The 10,522-nt window shown below is 40.3% G+C and overlaps 1 long non-coding RNA gene across 1 annotated transcript in view; it reads left to right on the top strand.

The window, feature by feature from the left end:
* Positions 1–1,465: 1,465 nt before the first annotated feature.
* The window catches only part of LOC135480707 (uncharacterized), a 36,415-nt gene continuing 27,358 nt past the window's right edge, over positions 1,466–10,522 (top strand). Inside the window, exon 1 of the long non-coding RNA XR_010445954.1 lies at positions 1,466–2,101. This is a non-coding gene — a long non-coding RNA (uncharacterized LOC135480707). The remainder of the gene's footprint in view (positions 2,102–10,522) is intronic.

Genomic DNA, 10,522 nt, shown 5'->3' with positions numbered 1-10,522 from the left:
ACACAAAACATCGTGGATATCCATCTTATTTTTTTTCGAAAGAATGATCAGTGTCTTGTGTCTTGTGGTAGCTAATGACATTGATCGAATTTAGGTTGAAATGCATCCTGGCATGAAACAGATAAATGTCGGAACTGAACCGAAATTTGCTTCATTGCGAAATATAAGAAGAATCTGTTTACTTATTTGATTATCATATGACGTCGAAATTAATTTTTCAATAAAATACCATTACACTCAGTTTTATCACTTGAGGAGACAGGAATGTCCTGGGTAAACCATCGACATGTGGTAGGGTTTGATTCTACACCTCTTGTGCACTAGTTATCAAAACACAGACACCTGAACGACAACGAAACGCTCCCTGCAGATTCTAAGGTGTGCGATGTTAAAACAAGGATGTTCAATTTACGATCAGGTAATAGAAAAGTAACATCAAAACGAATAATTTAATTAACATGATAATTATCCAAAAGCTGACAACTTGATCGTTATAGAATATAAAAATGTCCTCACCCCTCCCCGAGGTCTGTATGTGTTGAACCGTAGCGTCTATATTAGGACATTATATATCAGATTTGAGGTTAATTCGATGAAACCTGGCGACAGACCACGCTATTAAGGCTCATCGTCTCTACTCTCCCTATTTGTCCTGTGTCATCTACTGAATAACGACATTGTCTGACGATGTGAAAATTACAATTTATTTTATAGTGACAGCAAATGGTTTAGCGGGTTAATCATTATCCGGTAATGACATGTCACTCACAATACCAAGGAAAACAAAACTTCCCGAAATCTCCACACTGGCAAAATGGCTCGTTAACAATTAATTAGGCGGTGGGCTAATCCCCATGGAGCTATAAACAGTTAGCTTGTAGAGAGCGTTACCTAAATTGACCGCAAGATAAGTTCGGTTTCTAGAATTATTCAGAGAAATAGAATGGTGCCAACATTAACAACACCGACTCTGTTAGGCGTAAAGTACATTAGTGTCATTTTTCATTGCCTGTCCGATTGCAGTAGTTTTAATGCTCTCCCTTCAGGGGAGTTGCCACGTTTCGGCCTACCATCATTACGTAGGACGATGAAGAGAGGATGTCTTTGATTGTGGGACTGTTCGCGAATCTCCCGCCTGTTTCCTGACGACGACCCGCTATCTAGTTTATGACCCATCCCCATTGCTGATATCGCTACACCGTCTGACTCAGTGGACACCATCCGCACTCTTTGTGTGCGGAGACCAGTCCCTAAACCACCTTGTCAATTAAACGGAATTATCTGCTCACAATATCAGAAATATATTGGTGACGTGCCCAAGCTTAAATAGAAGTCTGGCGACGGTGCTATTGTTATAAATACAACGCTTGATCTGGTTATATGCTCAGAGCAAACGTCTAGGTGTTAGGGGCCGTCGTGGGACAGCGTGTCGTAAAGTGGGCGCTAGTATACGGATAAAAGAATGTGCGCACGCGAGCGATACCATTGGACGAGCTAAAATCGCAGGCTACGTGAAGAGCTAATTGTCACGAACAAACGCGTTAACTCAGCGCGCGGATTTTGCCACACGGCCAGAGTATCTTAGACCAGTAGACAGTAGCTTGGTCTAAGCAGCAGGAGGGTCTAGTAGAATTTAGAATACAATTGCACCAAACTCCTTACAAGCGGAACGCTTTTGAGAAAGACTGCTGGAAGAAACAAGAAAAAGATAAAACGAAAAAGGCGCGTGAGCGAGATAACATGGCGGGCAAGTCTTGGAAGAGTTTACCTGTTGCCAAAGCGTTCTGACAAAAGAATTAAGTGGACGATAAGGATCCAGCGTTTTATATTTCTCAATAGCAACTGCAGGGTGTTGTCTCTTCAGGTCGTAAAGCCATGTTAATCGATGTGTAAGGATTTCCACCAACAGCTCTAAACTAAAATATTTCTCGGAACATTCATCGCCGCCATCTGTTCAACGCCAAAAGAAGAAGGAATCCAAGAGCCCAGACATTAATTGACGTAGACAGAGAGCAGGGATTCCGGTCTGACAGTCAGATATTTTCCCCAAAGATTTACAGGATCACATACATATATATATATAGATATATATTATTCACAGGTGAGTAGTTTTTTTGTCCTTCCATGACTGGCACATAGTCTGCACTTCCCTCTGTCTCCTATTAAAACTGATAATCAAGTTAGGGACTTCGTGATATAGTGTAATCCTTTTTCAGAACGTACGTAAGGTTTGGCTATTATCAATTGAAGTGCTGGGAAACTTTACTTTTCCTTCTGTATGCCCTTGGAACGTGCATTACATATGCAAAGGGTAGTAAATCCACTATACTGATGTGAAAATATGTCTACATGATAATGAAAAAGCAAACTGGAGACCTGCAAAATCGACAAGACATCTCCAGCCGTACGTGGAAAGGTCTGCAGCAACCTGCGGGAGGTTGTGCGTTCCTCCTACCATGATGCTGACCGCCGTCGTATAAGTGAAATATTCTTGAGTACGGCGATAAACATCAGTGAAATAAATTAATCGTGACGCAAACGTGTACTTGGTTGTTCATGTCTCTGTTCATGCATTGTGAAATATATATTTTTTGCCCATGTAATTATGCTACACAAACAGGTACTTCAAACCGGGCAAAAAATAAGTATTAACCTTTACTTGTATAAACAACGAATACTTCGACTGTGAAATAAATCTTCGCCTTAAGTTTATGTAGGCCGTCGTTATCAGCGGAACTGATGTCATAATGCTGGTTAGCAATACAGAACTGAAAAAAAAATAAATGTCTACATTGAGAGCAAACTTCCTTTAGGTTTTCTTTTCAGCTTTGTTTGAACTGTGGGCTTCTTAGCATAAAAGCCACAAAAAATATATGTAAATGCCAGTTAATCAATAAACCCAGAAATACAAAATGGAATGACATTTTCAGTGAAACTATAACTTAATAAGATAATTGTAATTTTCAAAAAAATCCTGTAATTCCCAGAGAAGCAGATCTGAACTGTGTTGGAATTTAAGTTACGTCATAATTTTTATTTTGGTTAAAAATATCGCGCCTGAGGCATCTCAAAATCATTATACTCGTCAATCAACCATTGAGTGTTGCAGATGTGAAGCTCGGGAGATCTCGCTGCATGTTCCATACGCATACATGGATACATTAGGAATACCCCCCAAGGACGATAGACGATGTTGTACTTAACCATCGCTAAGATATTCGCTTCTGTTTAATTACGTCACGTAAATGATACAATCTAAGAACTACAAAGTAAACAGCAGTCATATGATACGAAAATTGACGGCACCTTATTCCATGCTTTACATTTCCATCGGAATTTGTGCTGACATTTACATGAGTTTCCGTATTGTGAGTACCTGATTGCTGCTAATGTCTGTTGTGGGGTTATAGCTGGCATTATAAATGTCAAACACATCACGGGTTGTTGTGGATTGTCATCAAAGTGCACGATTAATAGATGAATTCTTAATTTTTTTATTTTAAACTTGCTTAGCATTGTATACTCATACGACAGTAACCAAGATTGCGGATCTAGGAAACCCGACTGACTGTATTGAACCACCGCCCTTGGTGTCAACCATTTTACCTAAAAACGTTGTAAAATGAGTGAGAGTTGGATTCAAACATGTGATTTCTCTGGCCAGAAGTCAATCCGCTGCGACAACAATACTTTCGGCAAAAGAGCTGATATGGCTAGGAAAAAAATGACGATAAAAAAAGACCATCGTAGCGCTTGAATTGGGAATTTTATTCAGTGCTCTTCGTTAAAATTCATTTAGCTGAGGTCAAAATGAAGATCCGTTTATTTTAGTCTTGATGTTAAGATAATTGAATCGCAGTGATGGACTATTCTAAGGCTTGGATGAAACATTAATATTTATACACTGTCAAACCCTGGGGTGTTTTTGGGAGGGGGGATCTAGTGCTAGTTATTATGGAAAGCACTACCTCCAATAAAGGGGGTGGGAGGATACCTTCGCCCATACCCAGCAACCAACTCTCTCTTTTAAAAAAAATTCCTTCCAAATTTCACAAAAAACGACCAGTTGAATAGAAATCCTTCGCATATCTGCCCCCACTCCCCCCGCCCCGCGCGCGTGCACCCAGGGAAGGAATAGACATAGCGTTCAAAAGCAAAGCGGTCTATGCGATACATTTTCGCAGTTTAAGGATAATAATTGTATTGAACTTTTCAATCAAGTCGCGCTGATATCACTCGCCAGGGTTGATAGTGCATACGTGCGGTGTTCCCTTCACACTGATTAAGCTACACAAATAGGTTCGTTTTCATCGCTGATTAAAACTGCAGAGCGTCACATGGTGTCATTAAGGGAACTGTCTGATGAAAGATTTGTTGGGAGACAAGACATATTACGGGGAATTGATGTCCTGTATGCCTGTTTGTTGGATCAGTTCAAGTCAGGCCGCATACCCTGCCCTATTTACAATGTCTTTATGATCAGTACCTTCATATCTCTTAATTGATTTACCGGATTCAAACTGAGCAATGGGATAAATGCGACGCAGCAGATACTTCCAGCTGTGTAGATGACCATTTGACACACGCGCAATCGAGGGTATTGGTCAACATAGTCCTGTGAAGGAATATTTCTGTAGTCAAATTGTCCTTAGTAAGCTCACGATTTCGATGCTCGTTAGAAAAATAAAAGAGATATGACATAAGAATTTCATTTATGTTAAAAAAAGTCGTCAAAATATGACTACACGAATAACAGAGAATAAGGATTTAGAAAGCTACCTGTTCAAATGGAAAAACACTGCGCACGTGTGTTGATATGACAAAAGCTGTACGGGACTGTAATCAGAATCCATCTGGCTTTAAAATATCACTCCGTTCGGTTCAAAGACAAGGCACTCTGAAGTCAAACAACACATGTGACATTTTTGCTGTTATTTAAAAAAAATAAATCGCCTGTCATAGTAAACAGTTATTCAGGTAAGTAAACTTATTTTCCCATTTAAATCCATTATAGACGGCTGATCTAACAGAAAAGCAGAAAGATCTAGTTTAAAAAGTTTTAAACGTTTAACCCTTTTTTGAGTATCCAGCCCAAATTTAGGACAAAGATGATCGGCTGCTTTTACAGTGTATGTGGGAAGTGCTCGGTTGTGTGTGTAATAAGTTTATATGTCGCGTGACACAGGTTAACATGGCGTTAATACTCTTTACCTGCTTAACACTACGATGCGATCAACAAGCAAAGCATATAAACGGGTTTTCCCGTGACGCCACAAAGGCCTCATGCCCTGTATCAATGGAGAAACAAGCGAGGCAGTGACTGCAATTAGACGAATCTAGCCTTGAGTACCCCAATCTTAAGTGAAGAGCCTTTTGAGACCATGTCGGCAATGTACGAGGTGTTAGCCGGCGAAATCGAAGGCGTTTCTGGTGTTTCCCTAAGGGGCCCTTTACCACCCGATGTTGTCTTGTCAAGTCGCCTTAGCACCAGCACGTTATACGGCTCCCTTGTGATATTTGCTTTATATTAGCTCAGATGTGTCTTCAGGGCGCCGAATAATTGGCTTCTGGACGGTAATTGCTTGTTTCTTCTGTATCTCATCTGCCCGTCTTAAAACCTTGAGAGTTAACAAGACAAAAACATGTCTTTCCAGCCTGCAGAAATCAATCCGAGCGCCCTATTGTTTTCGCTCAGCCCTGAAGTATGGAATCTCTGTGAAGTTCTGCGCCGTGTGCTGTCAGATACGGCTATTTTTTTGAAACCCAATGAATGGCTAGAACAACCAAACGCCTCATTAATACGTTAACACGAATGTATAACATAAGAGACATCTCTTGAAATAGATTTTATCATCCATCCCACAGTACACGTGAGTCTTTCAATCTCGGCTATCATATATACCTGGACAACATTTTAAATAGGTGTGTATATTCCATGCCTGCCATACGACAAGGTGCATACTATATCGGTTATGACAAGTCTTGTCCATGTCATAACCATGAACCTCCCACCAATGCAGTCGCTGTGAGTTCGAGCCCAACTCATGCTGGCTTCCTTCCACCATAATGCTGGCCGCCATCGTATAAGTGAAATATTCTTGAGTACGACGTAGACCAGCAATCAAATAAATAAATAAATTAGTTTTGCTTTCGACTTGTCACAGCTGAAGACACAATGATCCGCAGTCTGTGTAATAAAACTAGAAAGTAAGAAACGAACAGGTGTTTTGGGAGTAATTCAGTTGGTTCGATGATGTTAAAGTCAGTTTGCATGATTTGTTTTCCATTTAAAAGGCAATGGTGCATGATGTTTGTGGCCAAAAGATGGTAATTTTACTCACTGTATGACAAATGTGAGTGTGCAGAAAAAATGAAGATTTCACGACCAGGTCTCAAGACAGTCAAAGACAAACTTAGGAAAGGTGCTGAAATAAAAATTATCCGCTGCATTTTGTTGTTCAACATTTCAAGCTCCTGAATATTTTCGTCAGATTTCCAACAAGTACTTGCGCTCTATAAGATTTTTGTTTCTGACAACAATATATGGCCGTATTTTACAGCAGAGAGATGTACTGTAATTACAGCACGAAGACAAAATATTCTCTACAAATACATTACCTCCTATAGGTTTTTTGCGGAATTGACCTTCCATTGGTTAATGAGCACTTAATTTTGCTGGAACTTTAGAACGGTTTTGTTTACATTGGACAATGTTGTACTTCCGCAGTTGGCAAAGTTTACAATAAATTTTGGTGAAAGTTTGGGATATACAGTGTATTTTCCTGTAAACGTGTGTAGACAGACAAAAACATGTTTCAGTGCGTTACTCTCTATCTCACACTGTTCAGTAAGAAAAACAGGATGTCTGGGGGGGGGGGGATGAAAACGGATTATTAGCTATTTGTTCGAGTACAGTCTAGGACACGCGTACAGTTTTTCCGGTTAAGTGCTCTTCCTCATATATGTCCACGAAACCCATTATTGGTTCTGTGGTTCGTCTTTTCATTTGAATGCCAACGTGTTAAAATTGAATTGAAGTGGCTGTCGGTGGTTTTGCCCAATACAATGGCTTCTCCTTCTGCTAATGGTTTCGGTCAGCCGACTAATTATCCGCTGAATCGCACTGAATTTCATAATTTTGCGTTTTCCCCCGATGATGTAATTGCCGGGCTCTCCAATGAATAACAGCGTGTGCAATAAGTGGTATTCAACCTGTGTAGAAATTATCGCGAGAACCACGGGATTTTGCGAGTATGGGTGACAGAGTCCGGCAAGGTTTGTCACTTCACATTGAACTTGCATGGACGAAAAAAATCCGTAGCACTCACAAGTTTCCTTCGAAAACCAAATACTATTCACCAACTTCTGCGTTACAAAGTAAAAAATCATGTGGCCTCGATGCTGTGTTAACGTCTTTGATCAATGGGATGCACAGTAATATGGACATTCTTTGTTTTACCTAATTCTTCTTACGTCATTATGCTAGTGGCAGAATCCATTGCTTCTGTTTAAGCATTTGTGTTAACGGAAAGAGTAAAATTCTAACTGAGGTAAATTGACTAGATACCGTATATCACCGATTATGTGTGGCCATTTGCCAACTGCCACATTGTTATCTGCTTTTACTCTCCACGCTGTAGTCTTTTATACTACCGTGATGACAAGGCAACCGTTTTCTCAATGAATTTCAGCGTATGATATACATCGGTGAAATATATATCCAAGACTATGTGTGGATTTGGGAATTCGTAAATCTGCCATTCAGTTGGAGCGCATATATGCACTTTAATAACCATGAAACACTAAACAATCCGTATCATCGAGTGCTTAGACCATTGCTTGGGCCACCTGATATTTATTGAACTTTCTCATGCTATGAGTGTTTTTGACTAATGTGTAACGAGTATATGATTATAAGAAAGTTAGGATTATATATTTAAACGTGTACCAAGAGATGTTCCAATAAGGGTACAAATAACCTTCACCGAGTCGCTGTTTTTAACGTTTCCAGACCTAACGAAATGCACCCGCAGGCCAAGACTGTCACCATGTGCTCAGAGAAACACCGGCCCTCCCACATGTTTAGATAATTAACCAAAAATAGGTTGCTGTTAGGAAACAAAATACCTTAAAGTATATGAAGTTCACATATTCCATCGAGCAAACCGGAAATATTTACGGGCTCCTGATTTCGAACGGGTTACGAAAGCGTATTGGTTCTCAAGGTTAGCGTTGTGGTATAGGGAGTCCAATTAAGCCACATGAGCGCAGCTAACATATTTACGGCCGTGCCGATCTGGAGTTACTGAGTATGAGATTTTGGTGCAACGGAATGACGTCGTATTAAAGCAGGTAAAGCTCTCAGTGCCAAGCATGATTTTTGTGATGCAGTCGGCAGCACAACTTTAAATTGTTACGCAACACATTCCATTTCTTCCCGCTTCCGCTCTACAATCCAAGACACGTAGAGAATGAGCCGGTCGTGTATATCTCATTTTACACGTTGGCGACATTCCTAAAGTGGAATCGACTGATAATGGTTGGGTGCGATCAGTTGCCAGCTATCACACTGTAGTCGCTGCTCTGGTTTTGCTCTCTTTGCTGGAGTCCTTCATATCGTATTCCCGCTTCACCGCGATTATGCTGGTGGACTAAGTATTCCCGAGACCTGGTCCCTTTGACCAGGTATTATTGTTAATTGATTACATATTAAATGAGGTTTCGACTACTAATGCAGATTAACACCAACAATTGAGAAGGCCTCCAAAACTTCAGTCGCAAATGCCTAGCAATACTGTTATCTAACCCGGAAGCTTTACTCAGTTGTGAGATATTATATACCAGTCACGTCTAACACATTGCAGCTAACACCACTACATTATTACCTTTTTTCCTATCACGGTATTGCTGGAAATTAAGCATTTGCATCAAAAGTTAAAAACAAATTCACAACACCACGAATTTCATCGGTTACCTGTCACCATTAGCCAACTATCACACGGCTGTCACAACGGGTCAGGTTTTTATTTCCCAAGCTGCAGTCTCTATCTTAGCAACTGTACAAAGACTGTGAAGAAAGGGTTTTAGTTATTAGCCGATCTCAGAGGCTTGCCTACATTGCCATGTGCGCCACAATCGTTATCTGCCATGGTGGCTTATTTTATTCCAGTAGCACGATTGAAACAAACGCTGAATCATGGAACCTGTGTTTTGGCCACGGATACACCGTAGCAGCTATCTGGAAGACGGAGTTGTGCTTGTTGTTGTTGCTGGGGATGGTATTTTTCTTCCTGTTTATCGTGGATACATGTACATTCTGCTAATCTTGTGACCACACATAAATCATTTTTTTTTGGACATGTTATAGAAGAATTATTGGGGCATTCTGCAAAGATGTCTATGTGTTTAAGTGCATGTAGCTTCTCAGAAGTGCGGATTGTTACTTCCGCTTCCTGTTTTCTTTGAGGTAGCAGTCAGTGACGTCATAGCTTGAAGGTAGTGCTGCAGGCCAGCATGAAAATGACGTCACACTGATCTATCATTCCGTCGCTAGTCTTTGTGACATCCTACCTTTGTGGAATAGTAACATCTTAAATACCTTTAACCATGACGACAAATAGGGAAGAATTTCGGCAGTGATACGGCACATTGCACCTCAGTATTTTGGGATCAGGAGTTCGAAGCCATCGCTGGTCACATTGCAGCTTTCATACAACATTCTTCCAAGATACCGAGCGATTAATGATGGTTTCTAGGAGACCTGGACAGGTTCCTCCGGCTATAAATAATTTGACCTCCGCTTTAGGGCACATGGACAAGAAGTATAAATTACACCAATAAGGCGTTATTGTAATTATTCTACAAATACGTCTTAACACACACATCCTCCCCAAAAGAAAAAATAAATGACAGACAGAATAAATACAGAAGCCGTAAGCTGTAGAAACCTATATTTTTAATCCGAAAATTTGCCGGCTTTTCGTTAGTATAGCTGCTTTTCGGTGACATGTAGTTTAGTACGTCTGTATTTATATTGAAGGCGTTTTATAGATTTACTAAAAGCAAGGGAGAAAGTCCTATTGCTTTGTGTGTCATAAATCAATCATGATACCCGATTAAAGTAGAAAACAAACAATTAGCTTTCTACCACGACATCTTCGTCACTACCCAAATTGCTTATTCGTCAACCTTAAAAGCTTCAGCCACATCTTTATACTTAGCGCACAGCTGGAACATCCCATCCAACGTATCACACGTACACTCTTTCTTATGAGATTTTTTGTGGTAGGTCTGATTGTTTTAACGGTTTTCTTGTCGTAGTCAGCGACCAACGCAGTTTTGCTTTATTTCAGGACTGACAGGAAGTCAGCCATGATAATGAAATTTGCTTTGACCGTGAAGTCAGCGGAAACTGTTCGAACTGCCACCCATTATTTATTGATGATGAATTAGATGCAATGGCGACGACCACAAAGTAATCTCAGCATGATACAACTAGTCAGTTGACCCATATTGTATACAC

The sequence above is a fragment of the Liolophura sinensis genome, chromosome 13 (assembly GCF_032854445.1).
Source record: "Liolophura sinensis isolate JHLJ2023 chromosome 13, CUHK_Ljap_v2, whole genome shotgun sequence".
Taxonomy (NCBI): Eukaryota; Metazoa; Mollusca; class Polyplacophora; order Chitonida; family Chitonidae; genus Liolophura; species Liolophura sinensis.
This window is presented reverse-complemented; position numbering and strand designations above follow the sequence as displayed.